Source organism: Bombus bifarius, unplaced genomic scaffold, assembly GCF_011952205.1.
Source record: "Bombus bifarius isolate JDL3187 unplaced genomic scaffold, Bbif_JDL3187 scf7180000008210, whole genome shotgun sequence".
In the NCBI taxonomy this organism is placed as follows: domain Eukaryota; kingdom Metazoa; phylum Arthropoda; class Insecta; order Hymenoptera; family Apidae; genus Bombus; species Bombus bifarius.
In genome coordinates this window covers 268,250-275,409 of record NW_022884513.1, presented here as the reverse complement: position 1 = coordinate 275,409, position 7,160 = coordinate 268,250, and positions in this window count along the sequence as shown.

Sequence of the window (7,160 nt, the reverse complement as noted above, 5' to 3'; positions counted from 1 at the left end):
TTTTGGGCTTATGGTTAGAGGGTAGGTAGCTTCAGGTTCTTTCCCTGCGGGGGTCATTGGAATAGGTCTTTTGTGTTTCTGTTTGTTTATCGTTCTTCGAGGATTACGCGGCAAACATTAACCGATACAAACAAAAACATTACCTGCAATCCGATTGTTATTATTAATTATATTATTTACATATAATATAATTATACACATTAATTATATACATATATATATTTTTTTTCGTCTAATATTTTACAATTATAAATTATGGCCTGCGCTTGGAATATTTTATTTTTACACCGAAATAGGAATTATTTTCCACTTCTTCTTTTTTTCCCTCCCCAAAATGAATTCATAATTTAATTTCCCTACTTTAATTTCACCTGAAAGATTCTGTTCCCGCGCACGCTGTTTACAACGAATTACAAAATGTTCAATTGTTCTGCGCTTCTACTTCCATCGTTAATCCTCAATTTCCCTGTTCTACTTTCCTTCTCTTTGTCGTTTGCTCGTTGCCACGCAATCAGAGAAAAAGGAGGGCGAGTAAGACAGTCTCACAGCGCGGCTCGATTTTTATCCTTCCTCCTTTCCTTTTCCTCCGGGCTCGATTATACCGCAACGTCTCGATGAAAGTAAGACGTACAGTTATTTCCAGCAACGGGCGAAGGAATAAACTGCGCGGCATCAAACTCTATGCGATGCCGGAAATTCTATCCGACGATTTTTATAGCCGAACATCCGGCGAACTCGTTACACTCAACTTTTGTCGAACGCTTTCCACCGATTCGAAAACAACAAATCCTCGTCGTCAAAATAAATTTCCTGCGATCTGGAAAATTTATTACTTCAAGGAAAGACGAAATGTTAAGAAATTACAAACTGTGTCTCGATTTACATCCCGATATTACGAAATTTACTAGCAAATGGAGGGAATACGAGCACGATTTAATTTAGACGTAGAAGATACGTTTCTCTAATCGGAAATATTAAATTTTATCTTGCAAATTATTTTTCATATTATCGTCTGCTTTTAATCACAATATCAACAGAGAATGGAAATCATCGTTTTATAGGATACCTCTGTCTCTTAAACCAAGTTTCAACCAAGATACCACGAGAGAATTTACAGTTAATCAAACCTGTAAGAACTCCGGCTCACCCTCGCATCCGCCTACGCTCGCTTTAAAGCTTCTCGATCGAAGCGCCAACCAAGCGCTCTTCCGACGGGTCCAGGATCCGTCAAGCTCTCGATTCTTTCCCTCTAATAACAATTTTCGATAAGAAACGAGAAAACGTTCCACCAACGCATCCGATATCCACCAACTTCTCCACCTTTTCCTCGAATAACAACGTTCGATGTTATTACCTTAGATATTTCACAAGATCTTAAGAAGATCGATACGGACAAGAAAAGAAACGACAAGAATATCAATCTATCGTTTTCCCAACGTATTCAATATCCACAAAGTTCTCCATTCTTTCTCCAATTGGAAATTCTCAATACTATTACTTATCGCAAAATCTTAAAAATAAAATGACCAGATAGAAGAAGGATGAAAATACTTGCTGGGTTTCCGTGGTTGAACGTTGAACGCGAGTCGACGGGTCGTCCCTTTCTGATTCGTGGCTTTCTTTCGTTCGCTCTTATCACCTATCCCCGTTGATCGGCTGGAGCGGAACGAAGCGGACGGCACGGCCCCGGTCCAGCGACGTTCAGCGTCGGGATAAAGTCACGAGCAGTAATTATGAACGATAGCTGGGGAGAGAGAGGATATAATTGTGATTGATGGAGAGACGAGGGGGAAGGGGCAGGGTGGGGCAGAGGGGGTGACTTCCTTTTAATCTCGAACCTCTAACCCTTTCGTTCACCCATTGCCGCTTCTGCCAGCGCGTCGACGCGCGGCCTTTATTACCTTCAACCGGATTTTTCCGGAAACGGAATTCGTACTCACCTCCCTTTTACCTCCTACTCGAGAGGTAGATCGATTTCAATCGATTCCGAACGATTTTCATTGCGGAGTTTTCTAATTACTAACGACGAACGATATTTTATTATAATTACATCGTAGGTTACTTTATACTTGTATGGATTCAGTTAATGAAATAGAATAGTTTATAATAAGGAAGTTTAGAGGAGGAAATAACACGTTCAAAGTAATTTTCGGCCTCATAAACTGAGATCTATAAAACTTCTAAGTATACCACGAGGATGACTAATCCATCAGATTGTCACTCACGTTTATTACGATCACTAACGATCGTGACACTGGTCGTAATTTATGCTTACATTTCCAAGAATTCTTCTACGAGTAGGAATGGAAACACGAATGTTTGCACGAATCATCTAATGCCGTTGTAAATCCAGATACATTGTACTACTCGAGTCATCGCTGAAACATAAGATAAACGTAGATGCTGTATTGTATACATAAAATATTCACAAGTGCTTAATACCCGTTCTGCTCGTTCCTCTCATCTTGACAGAGAAACGCGCGTTGCCTAAAAATTTCACAGAAGCACACTAGCAATGTGTCTCGTTTGCGTCTAGATCTCACGTGGGTCAGAAATTTCGTCATTTTACATACCTATACAGGCAGCATGGTCACAGAGTTTCGGCGGAGTTTGGTTAATATTTAATTTGACCCACTTCCGCTTGCCTGACACTGGTGCACAATGTCCTAAGCGCGTGGTCAGATAGGTCAAGTTTACGAGATACCCCAATTCTCCATAAACCCTTTCCGCTTAGCCGAAACATCCCGCGGTCTTGTGTTTTGCTTTAGGTAGGGTCCTCCCGCCTCTTGTTCCTCGCCTCCGACGTTCGCCCTCCGACACAGACCCTTCCGTTGCATGCCATTTCGGTCTCACCCCGTGAACATCGTCTGCACCCAGCGTTTCGACGATCGTCCCGCCTGCCCTCGACCCTTCCAATATCGTTCGCGCGGACATAGGAAAGAAAAGCGATGCAGTTCCGTATTTTGCGAACTTTGATTTGATTTGCCAAAAACCTGCTCGATGAATTCTTTATTCTTACGTTATACGTTTCTATGAGCTTCCTACAGAACTTTACACGAAACGATCTACATCCTCCCGCTTCGTCTCTTGTTACGCGTTACTACTTATTCCAATTCCACTCTAAATCCAATCTCTTTGACATCACACACATCTCTTACGATATCCAGAAACATCCCTTTCATCCTTACTCTTCTTAAAAATCCAACCCGCACGAATGTCTAAGAATTTACCGATTTAAATTCGAAAAGCTAAATTCTACCCTTATCTGGTTTCTGAAAATTCGAATGCAAGATATTCTATCGTAAAAATTGAAACTTAAACGGAACTTGGTTAGCGTATCATTACGCGTAAAATACAAACTATCGATGCTCTTGTAAAAGCGAATTTCTACTAAAATTCACGGACCCCGGATGGAGTATGCCAGCACCCGGAAGCTAAGCATGCCCCTGCCCTCCGTTTCTCTCTCTCCCTCTCCGGTTTTTTCCTCGGCCGCGTGGAGGTGTACGCTCGGCAATATATATAGAGTACGTACACAAGTGCCACGTGCTCGTTGCCGCTCGAAGTTTGCGGGACATCGATCGTTGCCTCGGCCCGCCGCGCCGCGCCATGTACACGCGGTCCTATGCGACTTTCCTCGTGGCCCGTAGGATAGCCTCTTCTGTGTGCGTGCCCCGTACGCTTGCGCCTCTGTGCTTACGCACGTGCACGCCTACACCTAACTAAGCTTACGCACCCTGACGGTGTGTGAGTGGCCATCGTTGCGCCGTTTCACGCGTGCAGAAAAGGGTGGATTTTTTCTTTTTTATTTATAGAATGCTCTGGTCGAGCTATGTGTCAAGGCAGAGTCCTGACTGTAGACCTAGATTCTTGATTTTGTATTTGCAAGTAAATGTTCGTTGTTATCGAGTTTTATTTAGATCGGATCACGAGATACGTAAGTGTTCAGTGTCCTGGTTTCAAGGAAATTAAAGTTAATTGTAGGTATGTAAATTAATTGTAAGGCAAATAAGGCGGCGAATGTTAAATTGTTTTCTCGAACGATCGTTGATTGTGGGATGGATAGTGTGGTGATTTATATTTGCTAAGAAATATAGCATTCCGATATTCTCGTTTTAAGAAATTATCATGTTCGTGAAAATGAACAATTCTAAGCTAAGTTGCGAATGCGTAGGTAATTTCTTTTTTCAAGTGATTGCTTCTCGCATGAAATTTAAGTCAAGGTTCTTATACCAAAGGCAAACTTTCTTGTAATACCCTTAAGAAGTTTCGGGACATGATTGCTAAAAAATTCTCGTAGGTAGTTGATTATTTAATTTGAGCCATATATCTCGAGGGTTGTTTTAGTTAAAATACGTAAATTCCCCGAAAATGTCCTCTTAGAGACGAAGTATGATCGTAGGTAGGAAGTGACAGGATGTAGCGTGTGTGTAAACGTACATCGTTATATGTGTATTCTTCTTATATGCATTTCATTGCTTGACAAAGGAAAAGTCATAATACCAAGTGATTTTTAAAGTATATTTAACAGCGTATCTGACTGTAGAAAAATTCAATATCGATTCCTGTCTACTTTTTATACCTTGCTTATTCAAATACTTACCTTGTACTGGAAGATCATCTTACCATAAAAATTTCTAGAATTTCTAAAAAAAACCAAAGTAAATGGTTCGTAACAGAGACTGTTCTAACATTTGATTTGCAAGATTCCCTGGCAAATTTACAAATTATAAGTTACCCGATTATCCTACCTAAGGAAGACCGATGAAGTCATAGAAAACGTGTCTATAACCAACAACTTGCCACTAGTCAATTCGCCGATATTATCACGCGCTTATATAGTAAATTATCGTGCAAAGGCGTGCTGATATCTCAATAAGAAGCGTAAAACCGTCGTTCCTTGTCAGAACCACATCAAGTTACAACAACCAAGGTACCAACCTCCCATTTCTGCCTTCCCCTCCAAACTCCCAGTCCTTTAAATCTTCATCTAAAAATTTCCAAGAAATGCTCCCCGACTTTAGATATTCCGAGACATCCATCAAACTCGATACGACAAGAGCGATATGAAAATGTTACGAAACGGCAGAGGCAATAGTCTGGTACTTCGGTAAAAAATGTCAGCCGTGGTACGATTCGATTCGCGAAACGCAGATTGCGAGTTCTCGCAGCTTCCGCCAGCTCCTAGAGGCTCGAGTGTGTTTCTGAAAACCTCAACCTGGATCCTTACGCACATAAAGCGGCGGTAGGTAGCACGACGCGACTCGTGCCCCTCGCGTACGAACTCACATGCACGCACGCACACACGGCCGCTCGTGTACACCCCTGACGGTGCGGTGGTTGAGCGCGAGCGCACCAGGGGCCAGCGGGGCTACGCGAGCACGCACTTACGCACGATCGAGGCGGATCGTTCGTTCGCTGTGCGTGGCGCGCACCGTTACCATGACGACCGGTGCCAGTGCCACGCATTGATCGCAGACTCCCGCTCGACGGTGCGTCGAGTCGAGTGCGTAGAGACGAACCTCCTGACGGAGAAGAAGGGACGTAGGTAGGTGCGCGCGCGCGCGCGCACGCACGAACGCACGCACGAAAGAGATACGCGCTCGGGGATGATGTATGTGCGCGACTCGCCTAGCTGGCTGGCTACTGTACAAACCGACTTTTGCCTCCTCCTCGTTTTCTATCTATTTCGTTACAGGCTCTCCTCTCTTTTCAGTGCTTTCGCTTAACCCGTATTTGGCAACGAAAATTTTCACGCTTCTTTCGTGATCAATGTACTACAGCTAAACTACGTTACTGTACGTAACATTTTGAAATTTTATTAGCACTGTATCGAGACTCGATTTATCAGGGTCGTATCGGTAGAGTTTGAAACTTGTAAATATGTTTAAGGCATTAATATTTCAAATTTGCTCGCGCAATTATAGCTTAAAAATGTAAACCGACGTAGAAGTATCTAGCGAGTAAAGAGAAGATGATTAGGAAGAAATAGAAATTGGTGTACGGTTACGGAAGGTTACCGAGTTGATTTTAGTACTTTTTACTTGAATTTTCAATTCTATTTTTAATTTATATAACGATGTATTATGGAGGAATTCGTATGGTGTTTGGTGTTTTGCGGGGCTATAGGAGTCCTTAGGATTTTTCCTAGCGTCGTGTGTATGTTATACAATTCCTACATACTTTTTAAACGACAATCTAAATCTTACTGTTTACGTTCGAAGGAGTTTGTATTACGAGAAAGTAGATAGAGTTACTTTTATGTACGTTGATAAAAGAAATTGTTCTCAATATCATATATATATTTGCTACAGTAGGGTTGGTGAGGGAGCGTATGGCTACAAACGTTTTTGCCGATTAATTTATTCCGATTTCTTGGAAAGGGAAACGCTCATCGAACCGCAAAAGGTTAATATCTATATTTCACGGAAACGGATAGGGGAGTGAACAGAGGTGGAAAGTCTTGTGTCGATTTCAACCCCATGGTGGATTTACTGGGCCACCGTTCAATCATCCAGCACGTCGATTTTACAGAATCGAATCAGCTCGAAAAATCACGTAACATCGAAATCTCAGTTATTTTCATTTTCTTAGCCATACTTTCTCGTATTGTCAAATTTCCTAACTTAGAAACATTCTCTCTTACAGAAGCGGTTAGCGCTATTCCTGTGATCACCCCCTGTCGAATTCCCTGCGTCAATCCACGCCATACACATCCGCAATTAACCGCGATTATCGCCTGACTGAATACACAGCCGGAGGAAACGCATTGCAAACCGATATCCAAATAGCAGCGTTCTTCTCTCAGCCAATAATTCACCAGGAGCGACTTCCTCGCATCTGCGCTCCCTTCTATCGAAACAAGACACTGCGTCTTGTGATCCAACGATCTAAAACGATCCAATAGGCGCACAGTTTCCAGATGTCACGCTCTGTTCGAATAGGAAATGTCGGTTCTATCTGGTATAACAGATAGAAGTAGAAGAAGGAAGGGAAAAATGGAAAAGAAAAGGGAGGCCCGCGAAGCGGGAAAGTCGATGATCTTGGGGTTCCTTCGGGGATTATCTCGTCTCCGTCGGTCAGTTTTTGCAGGATTGAGCGCGTGCCCGATCGGGCATAGGAGAAGGGGACGGTTTGGGCGGGAAAAATCAAACAGTAGACTA